The 23,499-nt window shown below is 48.4% G+C and overlaps 1 long non-coding RNA gene across 1 annotated transcript in view; it reads right to left on the bottom strand.

Moving 5' to 3' along the window:
- Nucleotides 1-22,184, bottom strand: part of LOC138360900 (uncharacterized) — a 151,667-nt gene extending 129,483 nt beyond the window's left edge. Inside the window, exon 1 of the long non-coding RNA XR_011226708.1 lies at nt 22,071-22,184. This is a non-coding gene — a long non-coding RNA (uncharacterized lncRNA). The remainder of the gene's footprint in view (nt 1-22,070) is intronic.
- Between the last annotated feature and the right edge of the window lie 1,315 nt (nt 22,185-23,499).

The following is a 23,499-nucleotide window of genomic DNA, read 5'->3' as shown; positions in this document are numbered from 1 at the left end:
CTACCTGACGGAGCCTCTGGAGACTGCCAACTACCTGACGGAGCATCTGGAGACTTCCAACTACCTGACGGAGCATAAGGAGACTACCAACTACCTGACGGAGCATTTGGAGACTACCAACTACATCAACTACATGACGGAGTCTCTGGAGACTTCCAACTATATGACGGAGCATCTGGAGGTTACCAACTATATGACGGAGCATCTGGAGGTTACCAACTATATGACGGAGCATCTGGAGACTACCAATTACCTGACGGAGCATCTGGAGACTACCAACTACTTGACGGAGCATCTGGAGACTAGCAAATACCTGACGAAGAATCTGGAGACTACAAACTACCTGACGGTGCATCTAGAGACTACGAACTACCTGCCGGAGCATCTGGAGACTACCAACTACCTTACGGAGCATCTGAAGACTACCAACTACCTGCCGGAGCATCTGGAGACTACAACCTATATCAACTCCCTGCTGGAGCATCTGGAGACTTCCAACTACATGACGGAGCATCTGCAGACTACCATCTACCTGATGGAGCATCTGGAGACAACCAACTACCTGACGGAGCATGTGGATACAACCAACTACCTGACGAACCATCTGGAGACTACCAACTACCTGGCGGAGCATCTGCAGACTACCAACTACCTGATGGAGCATCTGGAGACAACCAACTACCTGATGGAGCATCTGGAGACAACCAACTACCTGACGGAGCATCTGGAGACTACCAACTACCTGACGGAGCATCTGGAGACTCCCAACTATCAGAAAGAGCATCTGGAGACCACCAACTACCTGACGGACCATCTGGAGACTACCAACTACCTGACGGAGCATCTGGAGACTACCAACTACCTGAAGGAGCATCTGGAGACAACCAACTACCTGACGGACCATCTGGAGACTTCCAACTACCTGACGGACCATCTGGAGACTACCAACTACCTGACGGAGCATTTGGAGACTACCAACTTCATGACGGAGCATCTGGAGACTACCAACTACCTGACGGACCATCTGCAGACTACCATCTATCTGAAGGAGCATCTGGAGACTACCAACTTCCTGACGGACCATCTGCAGACTACCATCTATCTGAAGGAGCATCTGGAGACTACCAACTACCTGACGGAGCATCTGGAGACTACCAACTACCTGACGAAGCATTTGAAGACTACCAACCACATCAACTACCTCACGGAGCATCTGGAGACTACCAACTACCTAACGGAGCATCTGCAGACTACCATCTATCTGAAGGAGCATCTGGAGACTACCAACTACCTGACGGAGCATCTGGAGACTACCAACTACCTGACGGAGCATCTGGAGACTACCAACTACCTGACGGAGCATCTGCAGACTACCATTTACCTGATGGAGCATCTGGAGACTACCAACTACCTGACGGAGGATCTGGAGACTACCATCTATCTGAAAGAGCATCTAGAGACTACCAACTACCTGCCGGAGCATCTGGAGACTACGAATTACCTGACGGAGCATCTGGAAACTACCAACTTCCTGACGGAGCATCTGGAGACTACCAACTACCTGACGGAGCATCTGGAGACTACCAACTACCTGACGGAGCATTTGGAGACTACCAACTACATCAACTCCCTGCTGGAGCTTCTGGAGACTTCCAACTACATGACGGAGCATCTGCAGACTACTATCTACCTGATGGAGCATCTGGAGACAACCAACTACCTGACGGAGCATCTGGAGACTACCAACTACCTTACGGAGCATCTGGAGACTTCCAACTACATGACGGAGCATCTGGAGACTACCAACTACTTGACAGCGCATCTGGAGACTCCTAACTATCTGAAAGAGCATCTGGAGACGACCAACTACCTGACGGAGCATCTGGAGACTACCAACTACCTGAAGGAGCATCTGGAGACTACCAACTACCTGCCGGAGCATCTGCAGACTACCATCTATCTGAAGGAGCATCTGGAAACTACCAACTTAATGACGGAGCATCTGGAGACTACCAACTACCTGACGGAGCATTTGGAGACAACCAACTACATCAAATACTTGTAGGAGCATCTGGAGACAACCAACTACCTGACGGAGCATCTTTAGACTACCAACTACCTGACGCAGCATTTGGACACTACCAACTACATCATCTACCTGACGGAGCATCTGGAGACAACCAACTACCTGACGGAGCATCTTTAGACTACCAACTACCTGACGCAGCATTTGGACACTACCAACTACATCATCTACCTGACGGAGCATCTGGAGACAACCAACTACCTGACGGAGCATCTGGAGACTACCAACAATATGGCGGAGCATCTGGAGACTACCAACTACCTGACGGAGCATCTGGATACTACCAAGTATATGACGGAGCATCTGGAGACTACCAACAATATGACGGAGCATTTGGAGACTACCAACTGCATCAACTACCTGACGGAGCATCTGGAGACTACCAACAATATGACGGAGCATCTGGAGACAACCAACTACCAGACAGAGCATCTAGAGACTACTAACTACCTGCCGGAGCATCTGGAAACTACCAACTACCTGACGGAGCATTTGGAGACTACCAACTATATGACGGAGCATCTGGAGACAACCAACTACCTGACGGAGCATCTGGAGACTACCAACTATATGACGGAGCATCTGGAGACTACCAACTACCTGACGGAGCATCTGGAGACTACCAACTATATGACGGAGCATCTGGAGACAACCAACTACCTGACGGAGCATCTGGAGACTACCAACTATATGACGGAGCATCTGGAGACAACCAATTACTTGACGGAGCACCTGGAGAATACCAACTACCTAACGGAGCATCTGGAGACTACCAACTACCTGACGGAGCATTTGGAGACTACCATATATCTGAAGGAGCATCTGGAGACTACCAACTACCTGACGGAGCACCTGGAGAATACCAACTACCTAACGGAGCATCTGGAGACTACCAACTACCTGACGGAGCATTTGGAGACTACCAACTACATCAACTACCTGACGGAGCCTCTGGAGACTGCCAACTACCTGACGGAGCATCTGGAGACTTCCAACTACCTGACGGAGCATATGGAGACTACCAACTACCTGACGGAGCATTTGGAGACTACCAACTACATCAACTACCTGACGGAGCCTCTGGAGACTGCCAACTACCTGACGGAGCATCTGGAGACTTCCAACTACCTGACGGAGCATATGGAGACTGCCAACTACCTGACGGAGCATCTGGAGACTTCCAACTATATGACGGAGCATCTGGAGGTTACCAACTATATGACGGAGCATCTGGAGACTACCAATTACCTGACGGAGCATCTGGAGACTACCAACTACTTGACGGAGCATCTGGAGACTAGCAAATACCTGACGAAGAATCTGGAGACTACAAACTACCTGACGGTGCATCTAGAGACTACGAACTACCTGCCGGAGCATCTGGAGACTACAACCTATATCAACTCCCTGCTGGAGCATCTGGAGACTTCCAACTACATGACGGAGCATCTGCAGACTACCATCTACCTGATGGAGCATCTGGAGACAACCAACTACCTGATGGAGCATCTGGAGACAACCAACTACCTGACGGAGCATCTGGAGACTACCAACTACCTGACGGAGCATCTGGAGACTCCCAACTATCAGAAAGAGCATCTGGAGACCACCAACTACCTGACGGACCATCTGGAGACTACCAACTACCTGACGGAGCATCTGGAGACTACCAACTACCTGAAGGAGCATCTGGAGACAACCAACTACCTGACGGACCATCTGGAGACTTCCAACTACCTGACGGACCATCTGGAGACTACCAACTACCTGACGGAGCATTTGGAGACTACCAACTTCATGACGGAGCATCTGGAGACTACCAACTACCTGACGGACCATCTGCAGACTACCATCTATCTGAAGGAGCATCTGGAGACTACCAACTTCCTGACGGACCATCTGCAGACTACCATCTATCTGAAGGAGCATCTGGAGACTACCAACTACCTGACGGAGCATCTGGAGACTACCAACTACCTGACGAAGCATTTGAAGACTACCAACCACATCAACTACCTCACGGAGCATCTAGAGACTACTAACTACCTGCCAGAGCATCTGGAAACTACCAACTACCTGACGGAGCATTTGGAGACTACCAACTATATGACGGAGCATCTGGAGACAACCAACTACCTGACGGAGCATCTGGAGACTACCAACTATATGACGGAGCATCTGGAGACTACCAACTACCTGACGGAGCATCTGGAGACTACCAACTATATGACGGAGCATCTGGAGACAACCAACTACCTGACGGAGCATCTGGAGACTACCAACTATATGACGGAGCATCTGGAGACAACCAATTACCTGACGGAGCATATAGAGACTACCATATATCTGAAGGAGCATCTGGAGACTACCAACTACCTGACGGAGCACCTGGAGAATACCAACTACCTAACGGAGCATCTGGAGACTACCAACTACCTGACGGAGCATTTGGAGACTACCAACTACATCAACTACCTGACGGAGCCTCTGGAGACTGCCAACTACCTGACGGAGCATCTGGAGACTTCCAACTACCTGACGGAGCATATGGAGACTACCAACTACCTGACGGAGCATTTGGAGACTACCAACTACATCAACTACATGACGGAGTCTCTGGAGACTTCCAACTATATGACGGAGCATCTGGAGGTTACCAACTATATGACGGAGCATCTGGAGACTACCAATTACCTGACGGAGCATCTGGAGACTACCAACTACTTGACGGAGCATCTGGAGACTAGCAAATACCTGACGAAGAATCTGGAGACTACAAACTACCTGACGGTGCATCTAGAGACTACGAACTACCTGCCGGAGCATCTGGAGACTACCAACTACCTTACGGAGCATCTGAAGACTACCAACTACCTGCCGGAGCATCTGGAGACTACAACCTATATCAACTCCCTGCTGGAGCATCTGGAGACTTCCAACTACATGACGGAGCATCTGCAGACTACCATCTACCTGATGGAGCATCTGGAGACAACCAACTACCTGATGGAGCATCTGGAGACAACCAACTACCTGACGGAGCATCTGGAGACTACCAACTACCTGACGGAGCATCTGGAGACTCCCAACTATCAGAAAGAGCATCTGGAGACCACCAACTACCTGACGGACCATCTGGAGACTACCAACTACCTGACGGAGCATCTGGAGACTACCAACTACCTGAAGGAGCATCTGGAGACAACCAACTACCTGACGGACCATCTGGAGACTTCCAACTACCTGACGGACCATCTGGAGACTACCAACTACCTGACGGAGCATTTGGAGACTACCAACTTCATGACGGAGCATCTGGAGACTACCAACTACCTGACGGACCATCTGCAGACTACCATCTATCTGAAGGAGCATCTGGAGACTACCAACTTCCTGACGGACCATCTGCAGACTACCATCTATCTGAAGGAGCATCTGGAGACTACCAACTACCTGACGGAGCATCTGGAGACTACCAACTACCTGACGAAGCATTTGAAGACTACCAACCACATCAACTACCTGACGGAGCATCTGGAGACTACCAACTACCTAACGGAGCATCTGCAGACTACCATCTATCTGAAGGAGCATCTGGAGACTACCAACTACCTGACGGAGCATCTGGAGACTACCAACTACCTGACGGAGCATCTGCAGACTACCATTTACCTGATGGAGCATCTGGAGACTACCAACTACCTGACGGAGGATCTGGAGACTACCATCTATCTGAAAGAGCATCTAGAGACTACCAACTACCTGACGGAGCATCTGGAGACTACCAACTACCTGACGGAGCATCTGGAGACTACCAACTACCTGACGAAGCATTTGGAGACTACCAACTACCTGACGGAGCATCTGGAGACTTCCAACTACCTGACGGAGCATCTGGAGACTACCAACTACCTGACGGAGCATATGGAGACTACCAACTACCTGACGGAGCATTTGGAGACTACTAACTACATCAACTACCTGACGGAGCCTCTAGAGACTGCCAAATACCTGACGGAGCATCTGGAGACTTCCAACTACCTGACGGAGCATATGGAGACTACCAATTATCTGACGGAGCATTTGGAGACTACCATCTACATCAACTACCTGACGGAGTCTCTGGAGACTTCCAACTATATGACGGAGCATCTGTAGGTTACCAACTATATGACGGAGCATCTGGACACTACCAACTACCTGACGGAGCATCTGGAGACAACCAACTACCTGACGGACCATCTGGAGACTTCCAACTACCTGACGGACCATCTGGAGACTACCAACTACCTGACGGAGCATTTGGAGACTACCAACTTCATGACGGAGCATCTGGAGACTACCAACTACCTGACGGACCATCTGCAGACTACCATCTATCTGAAGGAGCATCTGGAGACTACCAACTTCCTGACGGACCATCTGCAGACTACCATCTATCTGAAGGAGCATCTGGAGACTACCAACTACCTGACGGAGCATCTGGAGACTACCAACTACCTGACGAAGCATTTGAAGACTACCAACCACATCAACTACCTCACGGAGCATCTAGAGACTACTAACTACCTGCCGGAGCATCTGGAAACTACCAACTACCTGACGGAGCATTTGGAGACTACCAACTATATGACGGAGCATCTGGAGACAACCAACTACCTGACGGAGCATCTGGAGACTACCAACTATATGACGGAGCATCTGGAGACTACCAACTACCTGACGGAGCATCTGGAGACTACCAACTATATGACGGAGCATCTGGAGACAACCAACTACCTGACGGAGCATCTGGAGACTACCAACTATATGACGGAGCATCTGGAGACAACCAATTACCTGACGGAGCATATAGAGACTACCATATATCTGAAGGAGCATCTGGAGACTACCAACTACCTGACGGAGCACCTGGAGAATACCAACTACCTAACGGAGCATCTGGAGACTACCAACTACCTGACGGAGCATTTGGAGACTACCAACTACATCAACTACCTGACGGAGCCTCTGGAGACTGCCAACTACCTGACGGAGCATCTGGAGACTTCCAACTACCTGACGGAGCATATGGAGACTACCAACTACCTGACGGAGCATTTGGAGACTACCAACTACATCAACTACATGACGGAGTCTCTGGAGACTTCCAACTATATGACGGAGCATCTGGAGGTTACCAACTATATGACGGAGCATCTGGAGACTACCAATTACCTGACGGAGCATCTGGAGACTACCAACTACTTGACGGAGCATCTGGAGACTAGCAAATACCTGACGAAGAATCTGGAGACTACAAACTACCTGACGGTGCATCTAGAGACTACGAACTACCTGCCGGAGCATCTGGAGACTACCAACTACCTTACGGAGCATCTGAAGACTACCAACTACCTGCCGGAGCATCTGGAGACTACAACCTATATCAACTCCCTGCTGGAGCATCTGGAGACTTCCAACTACATGACGGAGCATCTGCAGACTACCATCTACCTGATGGAGCATCTGGAGACAACCAACTACCTGATGGAGCATCTGGAGACAACCAACTACCTGACGGAGCATCTGGAGACTACCAACTACCTGACGGAGCATCTGGAGACTCCCAACTATCAGAAAGAGCATCTGGAGACCACCAACTACCTGACGGACCATCTGGAGACTACCAACTACCTGACGGAGCATCTGGAGACTACCAACTACCTGAAGGAGCATCTGGAGACAACCAACTACCTGACGGACCATCTGGAGACTTCCAACTACCTGACGGACCATCTGGAGACTACCAACTACCTGACGGAGCATTTGGAGACTACCAACTTCATGACGGAGCATCTGGAGACTACCAACTACCTGACGGACCATCTGCAGACTACCATCTATCTGAAGGAGCATCTGGAGACTACCAACTTCCTGACGGACCATCTGCAGACTACCATCTATCTGAAGGAGCATCTGGAGACTACCAACTACCTGACGGAGCATCTGGAGACTACCAACTACCTGACGAAGCATTTGAAGACTACCAACCACATCAACTACCTCACGGAGCATCTGGAGACTACCAACTACCTAACGGAGCATCTGCAGACTACCATCTATCTGAAGGAGCATCTGGAGACTACCAACTACCTGACGGAGCATCTGGAGACTACCAACTACCTGACGGAGCATCTGGAGACTACCAACTACCTGACGGAGCATCTGCAGACTACCATTTACCTGATGGAGCATCTGGAGACTACCAACTACCTGACGGAGGATCTGGAGACTACCATCTATCTGAAAGAGCATCTAGAGACTACCAACTACCTGACGGAGCATCTGGAGACTACCAACTACCTGACGGAGCATCTGGAGACTACCAACTACCTGACGAAGCATTTGGAGACTACCAACTACCTGACGGAGCATCTGGAGACTTCCAACTACCTGACGGAGCATCTGGAGACTACCAACTACCTGACGGAGCATATGGAGACTACCAACTACCTGACGGAGCATTTGGAGACTACTAACTACATCAACTACCTGACGGAGCCTCTAGAGACTGCCAACTACCTGACGGAGCATCTGGAGACTTCCAACTACCTGACGGAGCATATGGAGACTACCAATTATCTGACGGAGCATTTGGAGACTACCATCTACATCAACTACCTGACGGAGTCTCTGGAGACTTCCAACTATATGACGGAGCATCTGTAGGTTACCAACTATATGACGGAGCATCTGGACACTACCAACTACCTGACGGAGCATCTGGAGACTACCAACTACTTGACGGAGCATCTGGAGACTAGCAAATACGTGACGAAGAATCTGGAGACTACCAACTACCTTACGGAGCATCTGAAGACTACCAACTACCTGCCGGAGCATCTGGAGACTACAACCCATATCAACTCCCTGCTGGAGCATCTGGAGACTTCCAACTACATGACGGAGCATCTGCAGACTACCATCTACCTGATGGAGCATCTGGAGACAACCAACTACCTGATGGAGCATCTGGAGACAACCAACTACCTGACGGAGCATGTGGAGACAACCAACTACCTGATGGACCATCTGGAGACAACCAACTACCTGAAAGAGCATCTGGAGACTACCAACTACCTGACGGAGCATCTAGAGACTACCAACTACTTGAAGGAGCATCTGGAGACTCCCAACTATCTGAAAGAGCATCTGGAGACTACCAACTACCTGAAGGAGCATCTGGAGACAATCAACTACCTGACGGACCATCTGGCGACAACCAACTACCTGACGGACCATCTGGAGACTTCCAACTACCTGACGGACCATCTGGCGACAACCAACTACCTGACGGACCATCTGGAGACTACCAACTATCTGAAAGAGCATCTGGAGACTACCAACTACCTGAAGGAGCATCTGGAGACAATCAACTACCTGACGGACCATCTGGCGACAACCAATTACCTGACGGACCATCTGGAGACTTCCAACTACCTGACGGACCATCTGGAGACTACCAACTACCTGACGGACCATCTGGAGACTACCAACTTCATGACGGAGCATATGGAGACTACCAACTACCTGACGGAGCATCAGCAGACTACCATCTATCTGAAGGAGCATCTGGAGACTACCAACTACCTGAAGGAGCATCTGGAGACAACCAACTACCTGAAGGAGCATCTAGAGACTACTAACTACCTGCCTGAGCATCTGGAGACTACCAACTACCTGTCGGAGCATCTGTACACTACCAACTATCTGAAGGAGCATCTGGAGACTACCATCTACCTGACGGAGCATGTGGAGACTACCAACTACCTGAAGTAGCATCTGGAGACTACCAACTATCTGAAGTAGCATCTGGAGACTACCAACTACCTGACGGAGCATCTGGAGACTACCATCTATCTGAAAGAGCATCTGGAGACTACCAACTACCTGACGGAGCATTTGGAGACTACCAACTACATCAACTTCCTGTCGGAGCACCAGGAGACTACCAACTACCTGACGGAGCATCTTGAGACTACCAGGTCCCTGGCGGAGCATCTGGAAACTACCAGCTACCTGACGGAGCATCTGGAGACTACCAATTACATGACGGAGCATCTGAAGACTACAGACTACTGGAGAATACTGGAGCATTTGGAGACTACCAGACTACTGGAGACTATCAGAAAACTACCTGACGGAGCATCTGGAGACTACAAACTACCTGACGGAGCATCTGGAGGCTATGAACTATCTGACGAAGCCTCTGTAGACTACCTAGTACCTGACGAAGCATCTGGAGACTACCAACTACATGAACTCCCTGCTGGAGCATCTGGAGACTTCCAACTACATGACGGAGCATCTGGAGACTTCCAACTACATGACGGAGCATCTGCAGACTACCATCTACCTGACGGAGCATCTGGAGACTACCAACTACTTGACGGAGCATCTGGAGACTACCAACTATCTGAACGAGCATCTGGAGACTACCATCTACCTGACGGAGCATCTGGAGACTACCATCTACCTGAAGGAGCATCTGGAGATTACCAACTACCTGACGGTGCATCTAGAGACTACGAACTACCTGCCGGAGCATCTGGAAACTACCAACTACTTGACAAAGCATCTGGAGACTACCAACTACCTGATGGAGCATCTGGATACTACGAACTACCAGACGGAGCATCTAGAGACAACCAACTACCTGTCGGAGCATCTGTACACTACCAACTATCTGAAGGAGCATGTGGAGACTACCATCTATCTGAAAGAGCATCTGGAGACTACCATCTACCTGACGGAGCATCTGGAGACTACCAACTACCTGACGAAGCATTTGGAGACTACCAACCACATCAACTACCTCACGGAGCATCTGGAGACTACCAACTACCTGACGGAGCATCTGCAGACTACCATCTATCTGAAGGAGCATCTGGAGACTACCAACTACCTGACGGAGCATCTGGAGACTACCAACTACCTGACGGAGCATCTGGAGACTACCAACTACCTGTCGGAGCATCTGCAGACTACCATTTACCTGATGGAGCATCTGGTGACAACCAACTACCTGACGGAGCATCTGGAGACTACCAACTACTTGACGGCGCATCTGGAGACTCCCAATTATCTGAAAGAGCATCTGGAGACTACCAACTACCTGACGGAGCATCTGGAGACTACCAACTACCTGAAGGAGCATCTGGAGACTACCATCTACCTGACGGAGCATCTGGAGACTACCAACTACCTGACGGAGCATCTGGAGACTACCAACTACCTGACGGAGCATCTGGAGACTATCAAGTATCTGCCGGAGCATCTGCAGACTACCATCTATCTGAAGGAGCATCTGGAAACTACCAATTTCCTGACGGAGCATCTGGAGACTACCAACTACCTGATGGAGCATCTGGAGACTACCAACTACCTGACGGAGCATTTGGAGACTACCAACTACATCAACTACCTGTCGGAGCACCTGGAGACTACCAACTACCTGACGGAGCATCTTGAGACTACCAACTCCCTGTCGGAGCATCTGGAAACTACCAGCTACCTGACGGAGCATCTGGAGACTACCAATTACATGACGGAGCATTTGGAGACTACGAGACTACTGGAGACTATCAGAAAACTACCTTAAGGAGCATCTGAAGACTACAAACTACCTGACGGGGCATTTGGAGATTACCAAATACATGACGGTGCATCTAGAGACTACGAACTACCAGCTGGAGCATCTGGACACTACCAACTACCTGACGAAGCATCTGGAGACTACCAACTACCTTACGGAGCATCTGAAAACTACCAACTACCTGCCGGAGCATCTGGAGACTACGAATTACCTGACGGAGCATCTGGAAACTACCAACTTCCTTGACGGAGCATCTGGAGACTACCAACTACCTGACGGAGCATCTGGAGACTACCAACTACCTGACGGAGCATTTGGAGACTACCAACTACATCAACTCCCTGCTGGAGCATCTGGAGACTTCCAACTACATGACGGAGCATCTGCAGACTACTATCTACCTGATGGAGCATCTGGAGACAACCAACTACCTGACGGAGCATCTGGAGACTACCAACTACCTTACGGAGCATCTGGAGACTTCCAACTACATGACGGAGCATCTGGAGACTACCAACTACTTGACAGCGCATCTGGAGACTCCTAACTATCTGAAAGAGCATCTGGAGACGACCAACTACCTGACGGAGCATCTGGAGACTACCAACTACCTGAAGGAGCATCTGGAGACTACCATCTACCTGACGGAGCATCTGGAGACTACCAACTACATCAACTATGTGTCGGAGCATCTCGAGACTACCAACTACCGTACGGAGCATCTAGAGACTACCAACTACCTGACGGAGCATTTGGAGACTATCAACTACCTGACGGAGCATTTGGAGACTACCAAGTACCTGACGAAGCATCTGGAGACTACCAACTACCTGACGGAGCATCTGGAGACTACCAACTACCTGCCGGAGCATCTGCAGACTACCATCTATCTGAAGGAGCATCTGGAAACTACCAACTTAATGACGGAGCATCTGGAGACTACCAACTACCTGACGGAGCATCTGGAGACTACCAACTACCTGACGAAGCATCTGGACACTACCAACTACATCATCTACCTGACGGAGCATCTGGAGACAACCAACTACCTGACGGAGCATCTTTAGACTACCAACTACCTGACGCAGTATTTGGACACTACCAACTACATCATCTACCTGACGGAGCATCTGGAGACAACCAACTACCTGACGGAGCATCTGGAGACTACCAACAATATGGCGGAGCATCTGGAGACTACCAACTACCTGACGGAGCATCTGGATACTACCAAGTATATGACGGAGCATCTGGAGACTACCAACAATATGACGGAGCATTTGGAGACTACCAACTGCATTAACTACCTGACGGAGCATCTGGAGACAACCAACTACCAGACAGAGCATCTAGAGACTACTAACTACCTGCCGGAGCATCTGGAGACTACCAACTACCTGACGGAGCATTTGGAGACTACCAACTATATGACGGAGCATCTGGAGACACCCAACTACCTGACGGAGCATCTGGAGACTACCAACTATATGACGGAGCATCTGGAGACTACCAACTACCTGACGGAGCATCTGGAGACTACCAACTATATGACGGAGCATCTGGAGACAACCAACTACCTGACGGAGCATCTGGAGACTACCAACTATATGACGGAGCATCTGGAGACTACCAACTACCTGACGGAGCATCTGGAGACTACCAAGAATATGACGGAGCATCTGGAGACTACCAACTACCTGACGGAGCATCTGGAGACAATCAACTACCTGACGGAGCATCTGGAGATTACCAACTACCTGACGGTGCATCTAGAGACTACGAACTACCTGCCGGAGCATCTGGAGACTACCAACTACCTGACGGAGCATCTAGAGACAACCAACTATCTGAAGGAGCATGTAGAGACTACAATCTACCTGACGGAGCATCTGAAGACTACCAACTATCTGAAGTAGCATCTGGAGACTACAAACTACCTGATGGAGCATCTGGAGACTACCATCTATCTGAAAGAGCATCTGGAGACTACCATCTATCTGAAGGAGCATCTACAGACTACCATCTACCTGATGGAGCATCTGGAGACAACCAACTACCTGACGGAGCATCTGGAGACTACCAACTACCTGACGGAGCATTTGGAGATAACCAACTACATCAACTACCTGTAGGAGCATCTGGAGACTACCAACTACCTGACGGAGCATCTGGAGACTACCAACTACCTGACGGAGCATCTGCAGACTACCATCTATCTGAAGGAGCATCTGGAGACTACCAACTACCTGACGGAGCATCTGGAGACTACCAACTACCTGACGGAGCATTTGGAGACTACCAACTACATTAACTACCTGTCGGAGCATCTGGACACTACCAGCTACCTGACGGAGCATCTGGAGACTACCAATTACATGACGGAGCATCTGGAGACTACGAACTACCTGCCGGACCATCTGGAGACTACGAACTACCTGCCGGACCATCTGGAGACTACCAACTACCTGAAGGAGCATCTGGAGACTACCATCTACCTGACGGAGCATCTGGAGATTACCAACTATATCAACTATGTGTCGGAGCATCTGGAGACTACCAACTACCTGACGGAGAATCTGGAGACTACCAACTACCTGACGGAGTATCTGGAGACTACCAACTACCTGACGGAGAATCTGGAGACTACCAACTACCTGACGGAGTATCTGGAGACTACCAACTACCTGACGGAGTATCTGGAGACTACCAACTACCTGACGGTGCATCTGGAGACTATTATCTATCTGACGGAGCATCTGGAGACTATTATCTATCTGACGGAGCATCTAGAGACTACCATCTACCTGACGGAGCATCTGGAGACTACCAACTACATCAACTATGTGTCGGAGCATCTCGAGACTACCTACTACCGTACGGAGCATCTAGAGACTACCAACTACCTGACGGAGCATTTGGAGACTACCAAGTACCTGACGAAGCATCTGGAGACTACCAACTACCTGACGGAGCATCTGGAGACTACCAACTACCTGCCGGAGCATCTGCAGACTACCATCTATCTGAAGGAGCATCTGGAAACTACCAACTTAATGACGGAGCATCTGGAGACTACCAACTACCTGACGGAGCATCTGGAGACTACCAACTACCTGACGAAGCATCTGGACACTACCAACTACATCATCTACCTGACGGAGCATCTGGAGACAACCAACTACCTGACGGAGCATCTTTAGACTACCAACTACATGGCGGAGCATCTGGAGACTACCAACTACCTGACGGAGCATCTGGATACTACCAAGTATATGACGGAGCATCTGGAGACTACCAACAATATGACGGAGCATTTGGAGACTACCAACTGCATCAACTACCTGACGGAGCATCTGGAGACTACCAACAATATGACGGAGCATCTGGAGACAACCAACTACCAGACAGAGCATCTAGAGACTACTAACTACCTGCCGGAGCATCTGGAGACTACCAACTACCTGACGGAGCATTTGGAGACTACCAACTATATGACGGAGCATCTGGAGACACCCAACTACCTGACGGAGCATCTGGAGACTACCAACTATATGACGGAGCATCTGGAGACTACCAACTACCTGACGGAGCATCTGGAGACTACCAACTATATGACGGAGCATCTGGAGACTACCAACTACCTGACGGAGCATCTGGAGACTACCAACTACCTGACGGAGCATCTGGAGACTACCAACTACCTGACGGAGCATCTGGAGATTACCAACTACCTGACGGTGCATCTAGAGACTACGAACTACCTGCCGGAGCATCTGGAAACTACCAACTACCTGACAAAGCATCTGGAGACTACCAACTACCTGATGGAGCATCTGGAGATTACCAACTACCTGATGGTGCATCTGGAGACTACGAACTACCTGACGGAGCATCTAGAGACAACCAACTACGTGACGGAGCATCTAGAGACTACTAACTACCTGCCGGAGCATCTGGAGTCTACCAACTACCTGACGGAGCATCTAGAGACAACCAACTATCTGAAGGAGCATCTAGAGACTACAATCTACCTGATGGAGCATCTGGAGACTACCATCTATCTGAAAGAGCATCTGGAGACTACCATCTATCTGAAGGAGCATCTACAGACTACCATCTACCTGATGGAGCATCTGGAGACAACTACAAACTACCTGATGGAGCATCTGGAGACTACCATCTATCTGAAAGAGCATCTGGAGACTACCATCTATCTGAAGGAGCATCTACAGACTACCATCTACCTGATGGAGCATCTGGAGACAACCAACTACCTGACGGAGCATCGGGAGACTACCAACTATCTGAAAGAGCATCTGGAGACTACCAACTACCTGACGGAGCATTTGGAGATAACCAACTACATCAACTACCTGTAGGAGCATCTGGAGACTACCAACTACCTGACGGAGCATCTGGAGACTACCAACTACCTGGCGGAGCATCTGGACACTACCAGCTACCTGACGGAGCATCTGGAGACTACCAATTACATGACGGAGCATCTGGAGACTGCAGACTACAATAGAATACTGTAGCATTTGGAGACTACCAGACTACTGAAGACTATCAGAAAACTACCTGACGGAGCATCTGGAGATTACCAAATACATGACGGTGCATCTAGAGACTACGAACTACCTGCCGGACCATCTGGAGACTACGAATTACCTGACGAAGCATCTGGAGACTACCAACTACCTGAAGGAGCATCTGGAGACTACCATCTACCTGACGGAGCATCTGGAGATTACCAACTATATCAACTATGTGTCGGAGCATCTGGAGACTACCAACTACCTGACGGAGAATCTGGAGACTACCAACTACCTAACGGAGCATCTGGAGACTACCAACTACCTGACAGAGAATCTGGAGACTACCAACTACCTGATGGAGCATCTGGAGACTACCAACTACCTGACGGAGTATCTGGAGACTACCAACTACCTGACGGAGTATCTGGAGACTACCAACTACCTGACGGTGCATCTGGAGACTATTATCTATCTGACGGAGCATCTAGAGACTATTATCTATCTGACGGAGCATCTGGAGACTATTATCTATCTGACGGAACATCTGGAGACTATTATCTATCTGACGGAACATCTGGAGACTATTATCTATCTGACGGAGCATCTGGAGACTTATCTATCTGACGGAGCAGGTAGTTGGTAGCCTAGCCTTCGTTTCCACACACCTCTCCCAGCTTCCTCCTCCACACACTCACACACACACACACCTCCCAGCCTTCTTCACCACACACACACACACACATGCACACACACAGCCTTTGACACAGTACCGCATAAGAGGCTGGTACATAAGCTGGAGAGACAGGCAGGTGTAGCTGGAAAGGTGCTCCAGTGGATAAGGGAGTATCTAAGCAATAGGAAGCAGAGAGTTACGGTGAGGGGGTGAGACCTCTGATTGGCGTGAAGTCACCAGTGGAGTCCCACAGGGCTCTGTACTCGGTCCAATCTTGTTTCTGATATATGTAAATGATCTCCCGGAGGGTATAGATTCATTTCTCTCAATGTTTGAGGACGATGCTAAAATTATGAGAAGGATTAAAACAGAAGAGGAATGTTTGAGGCTTCAAGAAGACCTAGACAAGCTGAAGGAATGGTCGAACAAATGTTTGTTAGAGTTTAACCCAACCAAATGTAATGTAATGAAGATAGGTGTAGGGAGCAGGAGGCCAGATACAAGTTATCATCTGGGAGAGGAAATTCTTCAGGAGTCAGGGAAGGAAAAAGACTTGGGGGTTGATATCACGCCAGACCTGTCTCCTGCAGCACATATCAAGCGGATAACATCAGCGGCATATGCCAGGCTGGCCAACATACGAACGGCATTCAGAAATTTGTGTAAAGAATCATTCAGAACTTTGTATACCACATATGTCAAGCCAATTCTGGAGTATGGAGCCCAGCATGGTGTCCATATCTAGTCAAGGATAAGACTAAACTGGCAAAGGTTCAAAGATTTGCCACCAGACTAGTACCCGAGCTGAGAGGTATGAGCTACGAGGAGAGACTGCGGGAATTGAACCTCACTTCGCTGGAAGACAGAAGAGTTAAGGGGGACATGATCACTACATTCAAGATTCTCAAGGGAATTGATAGGGTAGATAAAGACAGGCTATTTAACACATGGGGCACACGCACAAGGGGACACAGGTGGAAAGTGAACGCCCAAATGAGCCACAGAGATATCAGAAAGAACTTTTTTAGTGTCAGAGTGGTTGACAAATGGAATGCATTAGGAAGTGATGTGGTGGAGGCTGACTCCATACAGAGTTTCAAGTGTAGATATGATAGAGCCCAATAGGCTCAGGAATCTGTACACCTGTTGATTGACGGTTGAGAGGCGGGACTAAAGAGCCAGAGCTCAACCCCCGCAAACACAACTAGGTGAATAGGTGAGTACACACACACACCTCTCCCAGCCTGCTTCCCCACACACACACACACACCTCTCCCAGCATTCTTCACCACACACAGACACACACCTCCAACTACAGGTTTTTCTACTCCAACTACTTGTCCCACAACTACAGTGGAATCAACAGAAACTGAGGATGGACAGAAGAGAGTCAGCTTCAAGGTCATGTCCTCGAACATAGATGGGATCACAAGCAAGGTAAGTGTACTTTGGGAAAAAGCACAAGAAGCGAACCCAGATGTAATTAGACTCAAGGAAACAAAACTCTGACGAATCATAACGAATGCGTTGTTGCCCAAGGACTACACTGTAATAAGGAAAGATAGCGAAGGAAGTGGGGAAGGTGGAGTGGCTCTACTAATGATAAAGGAATGGAGTTTCGAGGAGATGGTTATTCCGGGTTGCAAGGGGTTCAGAGACTTCATAAGAGGCACCATGATGATGGGAGGACGAAGAGTACTAGTAGCAGTGATATATAACCCACCACAAATTGACAGAAGACCCAGGCAAGAGTACGATAGAAACAACATGGAGGTTAACTCAGTAATTGAAAGAGCAGCAGCTGCTGCCTGTATAAATCAATCCATCTGCTCATCATGGTGGACTTAAATCATGGAAGAATAGACTGGGAAAACAAGGGACCGCATGGAGGTGAGGAAACATGAAGAGCTAAACTGTTGGAAGGGGCGACAAGAAACTTTTTAAGTCAGCATTTCAGGGGGACAAAACAGAATGAGAGGCAATGATGAACCATGGAGACTCGACCTAGTCTTCACCCTGAACGATTCCCACATAAGGGAAATCGATTTCGAAGCTCCAGTGGGAATGAGTGTCCACAGTGTATTGATGTTTGAGTACCTTGTCAAAGTAGGGTTAAAGTACTCAATGAAGTGCCCAGAAAACAAAAAACCGGCATTCCGGATTAAATTAATTATCATGGGGGGAAAGTGCCAAACCACAACAACTTTATAGCACTTGGAAGGGGTTAGGAAAAGGATTTGGGATGGGACGGGGGGACGGAACAGTGCCCAGCCACTTGGACGGTCGGGGATTAAACGCCGACCTTCAGGAAACGAGACAGTCGCTCTACCGTCCAGTCCTAGTGGCTGCAGCAGCAGCATTTCTGAAGGGAAACTATGAGGCGATTAGGAAATTTCTAACAGATATAGTTTGGGAAAAAGAGCTCAGGGGAAAGACGGCCCAAAACATGATGGATTACATCACGCAGAAGAGTAAGGAGGCAGCAGACAAGTTCGCCCCAGTTCAAATGGAATAAAAGGAAATGGAGAGAAGAAACCCTTGGTTTAATCAGAGATGTAATCTTGCAAAGCAACTAAGTACAAGGGCGTGGAGAAACTATGAAAATAAAAGGCCACTAAAGAGCAGAGAAAGATAAAAGAGTGCCAGGAATGAATACGTCATGGTAAGAAGAAAGGCAGAAACACAATATAAAAAATGACATAACGAGAGAGACAGTGATTTAAGCTAAATTGCTGCACAGGCACATCAGGAGAAAAACAACGGTGAAGGAACAAGTATTGAAACTGAGGATAGAGACTGTTAGATTCACAACAAACGAAAATGAAGTGTGTGAAGAACTCAATAAGAAATTTCAAGAGGTCTGCACAGTAGAGCAAGGAGAAGTCCCAGGAATAAGAGAGGGAATATCTAACTAGACACCACTAGAGGAGTTTGTGATTACCAGTGGTGAGGTAAGGAAGCATCTGCTTGATTTGGATGTGACAAAGGCTATAGGCCCGGATGGAATCTCACCATGGATACCAAAGAAAGGAGCCAGAGCGCTGTGCCTACCACTCTCCATAGCGTATAACAAATCACTGGTAACAAGTGAATTTGGAAGACGGCCAATGTAGTACCGATATGCAAGATGGGTGATAAACAGGAGGCACTGAACTACAAGCCAGTGTCCCTAACTTGCATACCATGCATGATGATAGAGAAGATTGTGCGAACAAAAAACAGTGGAACACCTGGAGCGAAAGAACTTTGTAACACAACATCAACATGGGTTCAGGGATGGTAAATCATGCCTCACAGGATTAATTGAATTCTATAACCAGGCAACACAAATCAGGCAAGAGAGAGGGCTGGGTAGACTGCATATTTTGGATTGCCAGAAAGCCTTTGACACAGTACCATACAAGAGGTAGGTGCAAAAGCTGGAGATGCAGGCAGGAGTCTCACAGGGATCAGTCCTTGGACTTATACTGTTTCTGATATGTGTACATGATCTCCCAGAGGGAATAGACTCGTTCCTTTCAATATTTGCTGATGATGAAAAAATTATGAGGAGGATTAAGACGGAATAAAACACTGAGCTATAAGATGACCTAGACAAACTGAATAAATGGTCCAACAAATGGCTACTAAAGTTCAACTCAAGTAAATGTAAGGTGATGAAACTAGATGGAGGAAATAGGAGGCCAGACACTGGATACCGAATGGGAGATGAAGGCCTTCACGAAATGGACAGAGAGAAGGACACAGGAGTTGATATCACACCAACCTTGTCTCCTGAATCCCACATCAAAAGAATAACATCGGTGGTTTATGCAAGACTGGCTAACATCAGAACTGCCTTCAGAAACCTGTGCAAGGAATCTTTTGGAACCTTGTATACCACATATGTAGGACCAATCCTGGAGTATGCGGCCCCAACATGGAGCCCCGTACCTTGTCAAGCACAAGACGAAGCTGGAAAAAGCTCCACACACGCACACATACGTCTCCCAACACATACACACACACATACTTCTGGATACCGAATGGGAGATGAAGGCCTTCACGAAATGGACAGAGAGAAGGACACAGGAGTTGATATCACACCAACCTTGTCTCCTGAATCCCACATCAAAAGAATAACATCGGTGGTTTATGCAAGACTGGCTAACATCAGAACTGCCTTCAGAAACCTGTGCACGGAATCTTTCGGAACCTTGTATACCACATATGTAAGACCAATCCTGGAGTATGAGTGTGTGTATACATACACACACTCCTCTCCCAACCTTTTCCAGAAACACACACACCTCTCCCAGCCTTCTTCTCCACACTCACTATTAGAAGATATTAAAGGGAATATCTAACCAGGCATCGCTGGAGGAGTTTGAGATTACCGGTGGGGAGGTGACAAAGCATTTGGTAGAGTTGGATGTGACAAAGGCTGTAGGCCCAGCCGGAATCTGACCTCGGATACTAAAAGATGGAGCAGAGTTTATACCTATTACTCTCCATAGTGTATAACAAATCACTGGTAACAGAGAAACTGCCACAAAATTGGTATACAGCTAATTCAGTCAGGATATACAAGAAGGGAGACAGACAAGAAGCACAGAACAACAGGCCAGTGTCCCTAACTTGGATTCTGTTACGGCGTCACTTAGCCAGTAATAGTCTTTCTTTCCACTCAAACTTTCTATGGAGCCTAATTGCCTCTTCTTACCAGATCCAACATCGAGTCAAAGGCAAGTAATTAGGAACTGGCAGTAATAGTCACTCAACAGGAATGGGAGTTAACAACACCAAACAAAACCATCACCACGTGTACTTCGTCACTATATACACTTATTACATATGTACAACACATATCACCGCAGGTGTCACTTTCATATAAAACCCTTTTGTCTTCTATGCATAACACTCTAGGTACATTCTCTGAGCCTTTCTTCTACGGTACTCACTCCGGCGAGTTCACCTTTCTCAGTAAATCATGGGCCAGTCCTACACAGTGTCAAAACAGCACTTCGACTCTACAGAAACACTCCTCTAGTGTGTTGCTGATCTCCAGCAAATCACTAGCTGGCTTCCCTTATAATAAGCCTTGACTTAGAGGACAGACAGATGTAAATTCCATCTATTTACAAATCTAGGTCATACCGTGAGCGTCGTCCCAGACATCAATATTTCACTGGTTATCACAGACAATTTACAGTCTCCACCGACTTGGCCCAACTTTTTTCCACAGGAACAAGTCTTGAGTTCAGGACTGTCCTGAGTAAACTGACATGTAGACCATGGTACTACCCACATCACTTCTGAGGAGTAAAAATTGTGTAGTAAGAAACTACTCAGGTGTCAATAAGATGCCTTCCACCGGGAAATAGAAATGTGGTCGGCTGCACTCAACAGATGGCGTTAACTTCGTCACTCCTCCCATCCTAATAAATTTGTTTTATTTGTTGACAAAAACAAATTATCATTTTAGATGCATGATAAGGCATGTACTACTCAACAATCTCAACTCCATTAATGTGTTCAATACTAAGGTGTAGGCTGCATGTGGTTAACCTGAGATTCTTATGGCTGAACTGTCCTAAAGATCCTAAAGGATTATGGTAAGATCTGACCAAAATCGGATAACCGTTACTCATCAGACGTCAAAGTGTTGCACATCGCTCACCTGGGCCAATGTTTCTTTTTCTATCACTGAATAATTCCGTTGACAATCAGACAATCCACAGTCGTGTTGGGTGTCGTTGGACAGCCCATGACATTTGCTAGCCATTGATTTCATTCTGATCGCTGTATCAGGTCTGTGAAGGAAATTACAGGAGGGAGATGATTTCAGGGAAATTTTGTACAAGTCAAGTGTAGAGAGGGAGCTATGGGGGGTTAACGGCCGTAGACCACCCCCCCCCCCTATCACGTGTCCACCTCGTGAGAGAGGGGGTAGCGTCATGGGGCAGGTGCGCCATTGGCCAAGGGCTCCTGGGCCTCAGAAATGCTGAACCGTGATTGGCCAAGACGCTGAGGGGTACCGCATGGTACCCCAGAGGCAACCTTGGCGGGAAAAGACATTCTTACCTAGAACGTTGATGACAGAGGACGTAATTTCCTGTGCTAGGCCAAGCATCGGGAAGTACCGCCTGCAACGTTACTAAAGTCACGCCTATCATCTTGCTATCTTCCCGTGTGCCATGCGTAAGAATCCGGTAATCGGAAAGGTGCTTGTACCGAACCGTGTGAACTTGTCATCTAGCCGCGTAATTGTGGGACACCATCTTAGAGTAACTGGACTGAGTGAGGCTGTTAATTATCGGGCTACGAAAGTGACATCCTCCGTCTATCGTATCTGTGCTTGAAGGTACTGCTGTGAGACGTGCTAGAGAAGGTTTCAGTGTTATGAGAGAAACCTTAAAAGTTCTAATTCTGAGGAACAGTGAACGACTCCATCTCGGGTCTCATGTACCGTCATATCCTGGGATATCGTGTCAAGTGGAAGGGCGTGGTACCGCATCCCTGCTGTTGTGCGCGCACCCTGGCCTGCCTGAGCCGACGTGTCGCGCCACCCTGGTCTCTGTGTGTG

This window comes from Procambarus clarkii, unplaced genomic scaffold, assembly GCF_040958095.1.
Source record: "Procambarus clarkii isolate CNS0578487 unplaced genomic scaffold, FALCON_Pclarkii_2.0 HiC_scaffold_129, whole genome shotgun sequence".
Taxonomy (NCBI): domain Eukaryota; kingdom Metazoa; phylum Arthropoda; class Malacostraca; order Decapoda; family Cambaridae; genus Procambarus; species Procambarus clarkii.
Note: the sequence above shows the minus strand (reverse complement) of the source record. Positions and strands in the feature narration are given on the sequence as shown.